The sequence below is a fragment of the Schistocerca nitens genome, unplaced genomic scaffold (genome assembly GCF_023898315.1).
Source record: "Schistocerca nitens isolate TAMUIC-IGC-003100 unplaced genomic scaffold, iqSchNite1.1 HiC_scaffold_377, whole genome shotgun sequence".
NCBI lineage: Eukaryota > Metazoa > Arthropoda > Insecta > Orthoptera > Acrididae > Schistocerca > Schistocerca nitens.
The window spans coordinates 1,994,875-2,008,468 of NW_026045911.1; the positions used below are offsets into that span (position 1 = coordinate 1,994,875).

General features: G+C 46.5%; 2 pseudogenes; both read left to right on the plus strand.

Annotated features, from left to right (window-relative positions):
- The first annotated feature begins 1,290 nt into the window (after window positions 1-1,290).
- Window positions 1,291-13,357, plus strand: LOC126229658 (uncharacterized; annotated as a pseudogene).
- On the plus strand, window positions 10,309-10,426 carry LOC126229715 (5S ribosomal RNA; annotated as a pseudogene).
- Window positions 13,358-13,594: the final 237 nt, after the last annotated feature.

Consider the following 13,594-nt stretch of genomic DNA (forward strand, 5'->3'; position numbering starts at 1 on the left):
AGTGTTTGAAGTCACGCTGGTACGTTCTGTTACTGTGTGTTTCCATTCCATGATTAATGTGATTTCAAGAGAAGTAATAAAATGAACTTTAACATGGAAAGTAAGCGTTTCCGGACACATGTCCACATAACATATTTTCTTTCTTTGTGTGTGTGGAATGTTTCCTGAAAGTTTGGCCGTACCTTTTTGTAACACCCTGTATGAGGCCTTGCGTTGTCATGGAGGTGTCTAATTGTGGTCCATCGATCACCTCGAATGAGAGTGTCTTCTAATAATACAGGAGTCACAGCTGTGTACGTCCAGTTGACATGTGCGAGGTCGGAGTGGCTCATGCGACTTTGCTGTAATGATGACACGTCTCGCCGTTCGTTTACTTCCAGGTCGTAGACATTCTGCAAGAGCCTACGAATATCTTAAATGCTCTGGTTTTCCGCCAAAGGAAACTTAATGACAGCTCTCTGCTTGAAACACACCTCTATTACAGAAGCCAATTTCAAGGCTACGTATAGTGCCTTGACCTGTCAGAACTTCATGAAACTGTAGGGGCTGAAGCGGGAATACTACACGATGTCCCACAATAAATTCCGCATTTTTTCGACTGAAACTGGCAGACAAAAAATTGTGCTGCATTAATTATTGAATGCCCATGGTACATTATATTATGTGCTATACGAGACCTCCAACATGAGTAGAGAAATTCGTTCCACCATGTAAGACGTTTCAGTGATGCCATCGTATCACATACGACAGACCACAGATTTACCGAACTTACTCTACGTAGTCGGAAAAAGAATACAGACGAAGATACTTATTAGAATTTGAGGCATACTGCGGCAAGAAATTCAAGTTGTACCCATTACCTTACATTTTTGCGGAGCGGGACCAGACTTGAAACACGTCATCTGCTGCTACAGTGCACAGCAAGGTATGGATGATGCCTACAGTTTCCTCATGGAACTGTGCCAGACTACCGACTTCGTCTCTGAACTAAACGAAATCGTACTGGGGGCCACCTGCTCACAGTTAGTGGATGGGCTACAATAGGTACAACGCCATATCATTATTTGTATGGTGATTTAATTTTCAACCAAATTCCAGCAATATGTTCTACAAGTTTAAATTGGGCATATGCAGTTGACTCAGAAAGCTTCTTGTGCTTCATTTGGTATTAAAACATTCACTGCATGCATTTTTTTCGCAATGACATTTTGATATCCGATTATTTGCTTTGCTGTCGTTTCTCAGTCCAGAAATTGTGAACATCTGGAGCAGACTAATGAAGTTCGTATCATGACTGTACTTGAAGTGGCACAAAGTGTAGACCTGAAAGGAATAGGGTGCCGTCGACTGCGAGACTGTGAGCCCAAAGCGCCTCCTTTGTACAGGCTGCTGGAGCTGACTGCCACTGGAGCCAAGGGCGGCTCCCGGAGAGAGCAGTTCCAGCGGCTGCTGTAGGGACTGCTGCTCCTCAGTTTCTCAACCTCGGCGCAAATCTGCTCTCCAGGTGGGTACAGCCGCCTTCTTCCTGAGCAAGCTCGCTGCGTTTCTCTCCAGAGAAACACTAGCGATGCATCACAATAACGGAAACTACTGATGAGTAGAGGCACCTGTTTTTCGCAAAGCGCGAAATCACGAAATTTTCACGAAATTTTACACATTTTGCTGAAAACGCGAAACTATTTACTTTTAAGACAAATCGCGAAATAATTGACGAAACTTTGCAAAATCTCGTCATTTGAACTTAACTGTGGAAATTCGATTGGAGTTACGGTAATACAACCCGGAAATCGATTGTACACCATTTCGATATATACACTCCTGGAAATTGAAATAAGAACACCGTGAATTCATTGTCCCAGGAAGGGGAAACTTTATTGACACATTCCTGGGGTCAGATACATCACATGATCACACTGACAGAACCACAGGCACATAGACACAGGCAACAGAGCATGCACAATGTCGGCACTAGTACAGTGTATATTCACCTTTCGCAGCAATGCAGGCTGCTATTCTCCCATGGAGACGATCGTAGAGATGCTGGATGTAGTCCTGTGGAACGGCTTGCCATGCCATTTCCACCTGGCGCCTCAGTTGGACCAGCGTTCGTGCTGGACGTGCAGACCGCGTGAGACGACGCTTCATCCAGTCCCAAACATGCTCAATGGGGGACAGATCCGGAGATCTTGCTGGCCAGGGTAGTTGACTTACACCTTCTAGAGCACGTTGGGTGGCACGGGATACATGCGGACGTGCATTGTCCTGTTGGAAGAGCAAGTTCCCTTGCCGGTCTAGGAATGGTAGAACGATGGGTTCGATGACGGTTTGGATGTACCGTGCACTATTCAGTGTCCCCTCGACGATCACCAGTGGTGTACGGCCAGTGTAGGAGATCGCTCCCCACACCATGATGCCGGGTGTTGGCCCTGTGTGCCTCGGTCGTATGCAGTCCTGATTGTGGCGCTCACCTGCACGGCGCCAAACACGCATACGACCATCATTGGCACCAAGGCAGAAGCGACTCTCATCGCTCAAGACGACACGTCTCCATTCGTCCCTCCATTCACGCCTGTCGCGACACCACTGGAGGCGGGCTGCACGATGTTGGGGCGTGAGCGGAAGACGGCCTAACGGTGTGCGGGACCGTAGCCCAGCTTCATGGAGACGGTTGCGAATGGTCCTCGCCGATACCCCAGGAGCAACAGTGTCCCTAATTTGCTGGGAAGTGGCGGTGCGGTCCCCTACGGCACTGCGTAGGATCCTACGGTCTTGGCGTGCATCCGTGCGTCGCTGCGGTCCGGTCCCAGGTCGACGGGCACGTGCACCTTCCGCCGACCACTGGCGACAGCATCGATGTACTGTGGAGACCTCACGCCCCACGTGTTGAGCAATTCGGCGGTACGTCCACCCGGCCTCCCGCATGCCCACTATACGCCCTCGCTCAAAGTCCGTCAACTGCACATACGGTTCACGCCCACGCTGTTGCGGCATGCTACCAGTGTTAAAGACTGCGATGGAGCTCCGTATGCCACGGCAAACTGGCTGACACTGACGGCGGCGGTGCACAAATGCTGCGCAGCTAGCGCCATTCGACGGCCAACACCGCGGTTCCTGGTGTGTCCGCTGTGCCGTGCGTGTGATCATTGCTTGTACAGCCCTCTCGCAGTGTCCGGAGCAAGTATGGTGGGTCTGACACACCGGTGTCAATGTGTTCTTTTTTCCATTTCCAGGAGTGTATAATATATCGAGTATTCCAAAGACATTCTACAATGTTCTGGCGGCGTATGCAGTATTCCGTGTTGGAATTCGTTGTGGATCGCCGGTGCATTGAGTGTGGTATTTTGTGTTTTGTTTTCGTGTTACAGATGATTAATATGGTAGTGACAGTTTTCGACCGACGAAAGGAATTTTCGTCAGAAGGATTTTATGTTTTCGACAAAAGTACGAAGATATCTACATCTACATCTATACTCCGCGAGCCACCTTACGGTGTGTGGCGGAGGGTACTTATTGTACCACTATCTGATCCCCCCTTCTCTGTTCCATTCACGAATTGTGCGTGGGAAGAACGACTGCTTGTAAGTCTCCGTATTTGCTCTAATTTCTCGGATCTTTTCGTTGTGATCATTACGCGAGATATATGTGGGCGGTAGTAATATGTTGCCCATCTCTTCCCGGAATGTGCTCTCTCGTAATTTCGATAATAAACCTCTCCGTATTGCGTAACGCCTTTCTTGAAGTGTCCGCCACTGGAGCTTGTTCAGCATCTCCGTAACGCTCTCGCGCTGACTAAATGTCCCCATGACGAATCGCGCTGCTTTTCGCTGGATCATGTCTATCTCTTCTATTAATCCAACCTGGTAAGGTTCCCATACTGATGAGCAATACTCAAGAATCGGACGAACAAGCGTTTTGTAAGCTACTTCTTTCGTCGATGAGTCACATTTTCTTAGAATTCTTCCTATGAATCTCAACCTGGCGCCTGCTTTTCCCACTATTTGTTTTATGTGATCATTCCACTTCAGATCGCTCCGGATAGTAACTCCTAAGTATTTTACGGTCGTTACCGCTTCCAATGATTTACCACCTATGGCATAATCGTACTGGAATGGATTTCTGCCCCTATGTATGCGCATTATATTACATTTATCTACGTTTAGGGAAAGCTGCCAGCTGTCGCACCATTCATTAATCCTCTGCAGGTCTTCCTGGAGTACGTACGAGTCTTCTGATGTTGCTACTTTCTTGTAGACAACCGTGTCATCTGCAAATAGCCTCACGGAGCTTCCGATGTTGTCAACTAAGTCATTTATGTATATTGTAAACAATAAAGGTCCTATCACGCTTCCTTGCGGTACTCCCGAAATTACCTCTACATCTGCAGATTTTGAACCGTTAAGAATGACATGTTGTGTTCTTTCTTCTAGGAAATCCTGAATCCAATCACAAACCTGGTCCGATATTCCGTAAGCTCGTATTTTTTCACTAAACGTAAGTGCGGAACCGTATCAAATGCCTTCCTGAAGTCCAGGAATACGGCATCAATCTGCTCGCCAGTGTCTACGGCACTGTGAATTTCTTGGACAAATAGGGCGAGCTGAGTTTCACATGATCTCTGTTTGCGGAATCCATGTTGGTTATGATGAAGGAGATTTGTATTATCTAAGAACGTCATAATACGAGAACATAAAACATGTTCCATTATTCTACAACAGATTGACGTAAGCGAAATAGGCCTATAATTATTCGCATCTGATTTATGACCCTTCTTGAAAATGGGAACGACCTGCGCTTTCTTCCAGTCGCTAGGTACTTTACGTTCTTCCAGAGATCTACGATAAATTGCTGATAGAAAGGGGGCAAGTTCTTTAGCATAATCACTGTAGAATCTTACGGGTATCTCGTCTGGTCCGGATGCTTTTCCGCTACTAAGTGATAGCAGTTGGTTTTCAATTCCGATATCGTTTATTTCAATATTTTCCATTTTGGCGTCCGTGCGACGGCTGAAGTCAGGGACCGTGTTACGATTTTCCGCAGTGAAACAGTTTCGGAACACTGAATTCAGTATTTCTGCCTTTCTTCGGTCGTCCTCTGTTTCGGTGCCATCGTGGTCAACGAGTGACTGAATAGGGGATTTAGATCCGCTTACCGTTTTTACATATGACCAAAACTTTTTAGGGTTCTTGTTTAGATTGTTTGCCAATGTTTTATGTTCGAATTCGTTGAATGCTTCTCTCATTGCTCTCTTTACGCTCTTTTTCGCTTCGTTCAGCTTTTCCTTATCAGCTATGATTCGACTACTCTTAAACCTATGATGAAGCTTTCTTTGTTTCCGTAGTACCTTTCGTACATGATTGTTATACCACGGTGGATCTTTCCCCTCGCTTTGGACCTTAGTCGGTACGAACTTATCTAAGGCGTACTGGACGATGTTTCTGAATTTTTTCCATTTTTGTTCCACATCCTCTTCCTCAGAAATGAACGTTTGATGGTGGTCACTCAGATATTCTGCGATTTGTGCCCTATCACTCTTGTTAAGCAAATATATTTTCCTTCCTTTCTTGGCATTTCTTATTACACTTGTAGTCATTGATGCAACCACTGACTTATGATCACTGATACCCTCTTCTACATTCACGGAGTCGAAAAGTTCCGGTCTATTTGTTGCTATGAGGTCTAAAACGTTAGCGTCACGAGTTGGTTCTCTAACTATCTGCTCGAAGTAATTCTCGGACAAGGCAGTCAGGATAATGTCACAAGAGTCTCTGTCCCTGGCTCCAGTTCTGATTGTGTGACTATCCCATTCTATACCTGGTAGATTGAAGTCTCCCCCTATTACAATAGTATGATCACGAAACTTCTTCACGACGTTCTGCAGGTTCTCTCTGAGGCGCTCAACTACTACGGTTGCTGATGCAGGTGGTCTATAGAAGCATCCGACTATCATATCTGACCCACCTTTGATACTTAACTTAACCCAGATTATTTCACATTCGCATTCGCTAATAACTTCACTGGATATTATTGAATTCTTTACTGCTATAAATACTCCTCCACCATTGGCGTTTATCCTATCCTTGCGGTATATATTCCATTCTGTGTCTAGGATTTCGTTACTGTTCACTTCCGGTTTTAACCAACTTTCCGTTCCTAATACTATATGCGCACTATTTCCTTCAATAAGCGATACTAATTCAGGAACCTTGCCCTGGATACTCCTGCAGTTTACCAATATAACGTTAACTTTTCCTGTTTTTGGTCTCTGAGGACGGACGTTCTTTATCAACGATGCTGATGTTCTCTCTGGTAAGCCGTCAGGTATTTTATCGTTTCGCCCAAGGGGGGGTCCCTCTAACCTAAAAAACCCCCGTGTGCACGCCACACGTACTCTGCTACCCTAGTAGCTGCTTCCGGTGTGTAGTGCACGCCTGACCTGTCTAGGGGGGCCCTACAGTTCTCCACCCAATAACGGAGGTCGATGAATTTGCAACCATTATAGTCGCAGAGTCGTCTGAGCCTCTGGTTTAGACCCTCCACACGGCTCCAAACCAGAGGACCGCGATCGACTCTGGGCACTATGCTGCAGATATTAAGCTCAGCTTGCACTCCGCGTGCGATGCTGGTTGTCTTCACCAAATCGGCCAGCCGCCGGAAGGAACCAAGGATGGCCTCAGAACCCAAGCGGCAGGCGTCATTCGTTCCGACATGTGCTACTATCTGCAGCCGGTCACACCCAGTGCGTTCAATAGCTGCCGGAAGGGCCTCCTCCACATTACGGACGAGACCCCCCGGCAAGCACACCGAGTGCACACTGGCATTCTTCCCCGACCTACCCGCTATTTTCCTGAGGGGCTCCATAACCCGCCTAACGTTGGAGCTCCCTATAACTAATAGGCCCGCCCTCTGTGACTGTCGGGACCTTGCCGGAGAATCGGCCACTGGCCCAACAGGCGAGGCATCCTGTGGTGGCTCGGAAACGATGTCATCACCACTAGGAAGCACCCCGTACCTGTTGGAAAGGGGTAAGGCAGCTGCCACGCGGCCAGATCCCACCTTCGCCTTTCGGCCAGGCACGCGCGAGCCCACCACTGTCCGCCATTCACCCTGGAGTGATGGCTGACCGGTAAGATGCTCACTGCCGGAAGACGCAGCGACATCAGGGGTTCCATGTGATTCCAAGGCCACCGAAGTAGGCATAGGTCTCACCACAGTTGCCCCAACGCCACTACGAGCCGACGCCTGCGCCTCGAGCTCGATGAGCCTAACAGACAAAGCCTCCACCTGCCCCCGAAGAGTGGCCAATTCTCCTTGCGTCCGCTCACAACAACCACAGTCCCTACACATGACTATGTTTACCCTACTCTATACGGTGCCAAATTCCCAAGATAATCTTCTGATGAGCTACTCTGATAATCAAGAAACACTCACTGAAATACGAGACGCGAAAACTACGCTAGGTTTTCCCAGAAAAACTATTTAAAAGCTAAGCGCAGCAAATAAGTACAAAATAAATTTCTCTCCTAACGATCAAGAACATTTAGTTACTATGCAGAGCAGATAAACACTAATAGAATCCCTTCCTTAGTGGAAGGTCGTAAACAAAATGCAAAATAAACGCTTTATACAAACAGTACTCGCTGCTGCTGGTGCTCTCGCTCTGGCTGTCACAAGACAACTGCTGATTCAAGTGACTAGTGGCTAACGGCCGCGAAACAAACAAAAGACGGTTTTTGGGCGCTTTCTGTTCTAAACGATCAAGAAAACACTAAGAAATCTAACACGAAAACTACGTAAAGTTTTATCAAGAACTGTTAGTTACTATGCAGAGCAGATAAACACTAATAGAATCCCTTCCTTAGTGGAAGGTCGTAAACAAAATGCAAAATAAACGCTTTATACAAACAGTACTCGCTGCTGCTGGTGCTCTCGCTCTGGCTGTCACAAGACAACTGCTGATTCAAGTGACTAGTGGCTAACGGCCGCGAAACAAACAAAAGACGGTTTTTGGGCGCTTTCTGTTCTAAACGATCAAGAAAACACTAAGAAATCTAACACGAAAACTACGTAAAGTTTTATCAAGAACTGTTAGTTACTATGCAGAGCAGATAAACACTAATAGAATCCCTTCCTTAGTGGAAGGTCGTAAACAAAATGCAAAATAAACGCTTTATACAAACAGTACTCGCTGCTGCTGGTGCTCTCGCTCTGGCTGTCACAAGACAAGATACTTATGTGCAAATACTGCAATGGACGTATTGAATGGCAGAGGAAGGACACGTGCCTGAAACACATTAATAACAGTTCTTCCCCTATAAGAAGAACAAGGAGAAGGTGCTAACAACTACCAGTATAAAAAGTCAAGCTACGCTCACGGAAGTCACTGCAGCGGCAAAACGAGCGAAAAATGATAAAGAAGGATTCATTTTATCGACTACTCGAGCTTTCATTTAGGCTAACATTCCGATGGAAAAAGTTGATCATCCGAAGCTGAGAGAATGGATGAACAAATACATACCAGGTTTGTGTAGTAATTAATTTACCGTGCTAATCGGAGCAAAGATTAGGTAATCTCGATAGCCAATAATTTTTGTTGGTCAGAATAGGTCTATATTAAAAATAATTTTTCCTCGAGCACCCTCTTAAAAAAGTCTTATAAATGGGTAACGTGGTAATTTCATTCGTTACACAGTACTCTAATAGCAGTTCTATTATTTTTAAGGTACTGGAGACTTACCTCAGCTGGAAGACTACAGGAAGGTTACATTCCTCGAATCATCAAAGAAGAAATGGAAAGATTAAAAGGAGCCGTGAAAGACGAATCGTGATCAAACGACAGACAGAAAAGGGCAGTGTGTGTTCGTGGTTCTGATAAAAGTACTTAGTTGTGACGATGGTGGAGTTCAGAAATTATTTGTCGGGGGAGTGAAATACTACAGAATGTACGCAAGCAATTATGAGTGTAATACAGAAACTTGAAATTCAGTACAGAAATGTAGTTTCTATAACTTCAAATTCAGCCCGTTATATGGGCAAGTGTATAAATGCAGTTAGGGTTTTAGTTTCAGAAGGGTTAGTACACACACAATGTTGGGTTCATAAATTAAATCAGTGATGAGTGATGGTAATGCGAGATGAACTTTGATGGTCAAGCAAGGAACGTGGCTTTGGCTTGATAATGCAGAGAATCTAATTAACCCTTACAGAATGAGATTTTCACTCTGCAGCGGAGTGTGCGCTGATGTGAAACTTCCTGGCAGATTAAAACTGTGTGCCCGACCGAGACTCGAACTCGGAACCTTTGCCTTTCGCGGGCAAGTGCTCTACCATCTGAGCTACCGAAGCACGACTCACGACCGGTTCTCAAAGCTTTACTTCTGCCAGTATCTCGTCTCCTACCTTCCAAACTTTACAGAAGCTCTCCTGCGAACCTGCAGAACTAGCACTCCCGAAAGAAAGGATACTGCGGAGACATGGCATAGCCACAGCCTGGGGAGAGCTTCTGTAAAGTTTGGAAGGTAGAAGACGAGATACTGGCAGAAGTAAAGCTGTGAGGAGGGGGCGTGAGTCGTGCTTCGGTAGCTCGGATGGTAGAGCACTTGCCCGCGAAAGGCAAAGGTACCGAGTTCGAGTCTCGGTCGGGCACACAGTTGTAATCTGCCAGGAAGTTTTAATTAACCCTTGTTGCTAGGCCATCTGTCTGTACGGTTTCAGTATGTATTAATTAACATAAAAAGTTTTTCAAGTTGTCCAACATACAGACACACCTTCGGTGGTTATATCAAGCCCAATATAAACCAACACTGCCAGCGTAAGAGCAGAGATAAACATCAATCTCTCAGCGTCAATGAACAGGACAAGTCGGGACGGAAGGGGACAGGTGCGAAAGCACTGCGTAAATTTTGCAGATATCAGGAAACGCGGCGTGTATCAGGAGAGAAAACTTGCGTCGGCAGCAGGGGCGCCCTCCAGCAGGACACTGCCACACCCCGCATAGGCCACCCGCCGCCCGGCCGCGCACAAGCCCTGCGCCGGATAACAGGTGCAAGATGCGCCGCTCGCGAGTGTCGGAGGCTGCACGCACCAAGCGAATGACAGGCGGTGCATCGAGCAGCTGTGTGTCTCACGCACGTGGAAGCGCGCCCTCAAATTCGGCAGTCGCCTCTGAGACGCCGCGCGCGCCCTCGGCAGTCGCCTTCGAGGCTCTAGCTGTTGCGGAAGGACATGCCTTGCGTCAAATGTGGCACCGAAAACTGCGATTATGTGTGTTGGGCGAATGCGTCTTCTGTCGCGCGGCTACATTGTAAAGACGCCAACGGCCATACCATGTTGAATACACCGGTTCTCGTCCGATCACCGAAGTTAAGCAACATCGGGCGCGGTTAGTGCTTGGCTGGCTGCCCTCCGGGGAGGACGTGTGCCACTGCCCACTGTGCGTCGCAGGTAGGCGAGGATCGCCGGCCGCCGCGCCGTCGCCGCCCGACGTTCCACCCCACCGCGCCCGCCCCCTACCGGCTTAACGCGCCGCGCCAGCCGTAGCTACTTCGCTGTTTTAACGTCAGTTTCAACGATTTGGTGAGTCAAAATGCCAACTTACAACCGATCTAATACAATGTTGCAATTGTAATTCTACTGAGAATACGTTAGGCCAACGTCCTTTGAAAATGAGGACTGGATGTTTAACAAACTGAGGATAAAGGGAGATGAAATTGAAGGACTGATTTTGGGCTTCACGGCATACAGTCTTCTCATTAAGCTAAAGACGCTCGTAGGATGTAAAACCTTGGTCGCCACCCATGGTGGATTACGGAAATTCAAGCGCAGGGACAGTGCCATGAGTGACTTAAAAGTCTCGTTCGCCGGTTATGGTGTGAGACACAAGAAGGTGTACAATCTGTCCTTCGAAACGCCGGACAATGAAGTGGCACGATGCAACAGATTATATGGGGACGTGCTAACCGTGAAACGCGAGTTCTGAGGGGCGCGTGACAAATACAAAGTGACTCGGGAGTCAGGTGTGTGACGACAGTGCTAAAGAAACACTTGGCGTCTTTCGTAATGATTGGAGAAGGGACACAGGGGGTGGTGCAGTACAATGGCCAGCCCCAGACGTGCTCCATATGCAACTCTACGGAGGATATGCGAGCAAACTGGCCGAGAAGCAAATGACTGGCGCAAGTGCCACGCACAAATGCCGAGCAACAGAATATTACCGGCAGCTAGGCCGGAGTTTTAACAGGCGAAGCTGCACGTTTAAACGAAGAGCCGTGGCCGCAGCGAAGCGGCCGCACCGTTAGGCCGTCGGCACACGGACCGTGCTGTCGAACGTTAACGTTGAGCGTGCCAAGTTCAACGTGCTGCTGAACGCTCAGGAACGATGCGACTTGTGCATACAGTACGTGGGCCCCAACGTGGTATACGCGATCGCAACGCACTCCAGCGGAAGTTGAAGGATGTTTCTAGTTCGTAAATCACACTGTTTACTCAACGGGGGCGCGTATAATTCTCACGTTAGCTCTATTAAAACGCACATTTCCTCCATAGTCCACGAAAAATAAAGTACCATGTCCAATCAATAAGGACACAGGCTTATAAAAGTGCCATTACAAACAGTGCGGTACAATTTTCGAATACTTCTCCGCATGAGATTATTTCATCACTCCCACATTTTATTAAAACCCCTAGGTCAGTCTTACTTAATCACTGTTCCTACCCAATAGCAGAATCTTTGCAACATGTGAATTACGGAGCGTAAAAGAAAAAGGAGCAAAATATCTTTATACAAGTAGCGCAAGCTGTCCTGTAGATTAAGCCAATCGAACAAAGTCACCCCTCAAGAAAAGGTGAACTTATATTTACATAACATCAAATATCATAGTATATACTTATATTAAACTAATAATAAAGTATCAGAACCTAATACAAACGCTAATGTTAAGGAATAAAAATTTTGAAGTGTCAAGACGCGAACCTCCACCCCAACTTAAAAATCAATCGGAGACACTGACGCTACTCATTACGCTAACCGAACAACACACATTCGCTTTACTCAATTAGTTGAAGTATGTTAGCCGTTACATAAAACTTTATCGTAGAAATGTTACTAATTGAAATTTAACTATAACAAATTGTACCAAGAACAATGCGTTTTCGGTGGATCTTCCATGTGTCACTGCCTTCAAATAGCCTACTGTCATAATACACAAGTTACAATAATTCTTTTGCCATGAATATGATGTTTCTCGTTATTTTATTGGAAAGAATCACACAGTTAACAACGGGTTTTCCAATGATTCTGAATTTGCTGGTGCTCAGAAACGGCATATATACATATAAGCTTGAAATGAATGCCAATATGGCGCCTCACAACTCTGTACTGAGGAGAGACGACGTGCGTGTGACGTAGGTGGCGTTGTGCCATCTCATTGGTCAACGCTCAGTCGCATGCTCAAAATATCTGACATGCCAGATACTGTTCCGCACGTTCGGAAAGACTCCCGAACGTGCTATTCCACGCTATGACGTCAGAAACTCGGCACGCTCAACGCTCAACGTTCGGATGCACGGTCCGTGTGCCGACGGCTTTAGCCGCACAGGCAGAGGCACAGACAAAGATATATGTTAATCTGTGACAGAGGCCTAGCCGCCTGCCCCTGCCCCTGCACCGGCCGCGGCCATCGTAGGTAGCGCGGGAGAGGAACGCCTGCTGAGCTCCGACTCGAAGGGCGGAAGTACAGCCCCCGCCTCCCGCTGGCCGAGGGTAGCGGAGGTCGACGCCCCCTTCCAGGAAGCAGTTGTGGCCAGTCAGACGGCCCGACCAAGACCACCTACAATAAATCAGACCTTAAGGAAGATATCGATAGTTGACAATATGGCGGCAATCGTGGGGGAAACAGCCAGCGTGCTTGTGTTTCCGCAACGTGTGTGTGTGTGTAATATTGTTAGGTAGTTAGTTGGTTGCGTGTTCCATTGATCAATCCCACGGTATTGTAGCCGTTATGACGTGGAACGTGTCAGGCGCACAAGAAATGCACATACGGAACAAAATTTTTTTAATATTACAATACAAAGTTAAAGATTAACATTTCTATTATTTACCCCATTCCCTTAATGGGCACAAAATGCATATACTATATTTATAGATTTATTTATTTCTATTCGAGAATTCATCTATGGTATAGAAGGAGTTGTCAAGGAGATACGATTTCAATTTATTTTTGAAGCTATTACTGCTGTCTGTCAGACCTTATTTCATCTGGTAATTTGTCGAAAATTTTTATAGCAGCCTATTGTACCCGTTCTGTGCCAAAGTTGGGTTGAGCAAAGGATAGTGCAAGTCTTTCTTTTTTCTGGTATTATAATCATGAATGTCACTGTTGTTTTTAAAGTGGTCCGTGTTGTCGAGAACAAATTTCATTAGTGAGTAGATTTACTGTGAGGCTATTGTAAGAATTCCCAATCTTTTAAAAAGATGCCTACAAGATGTGCGACTATGAAACCCACACATTATTCTAACCACTTCCTTTTGAGCAGTGAATACTTTTTGTCTAAATGTTGAATTACCCCAAAATATTATTCCGTATGACATCAGAGAGTG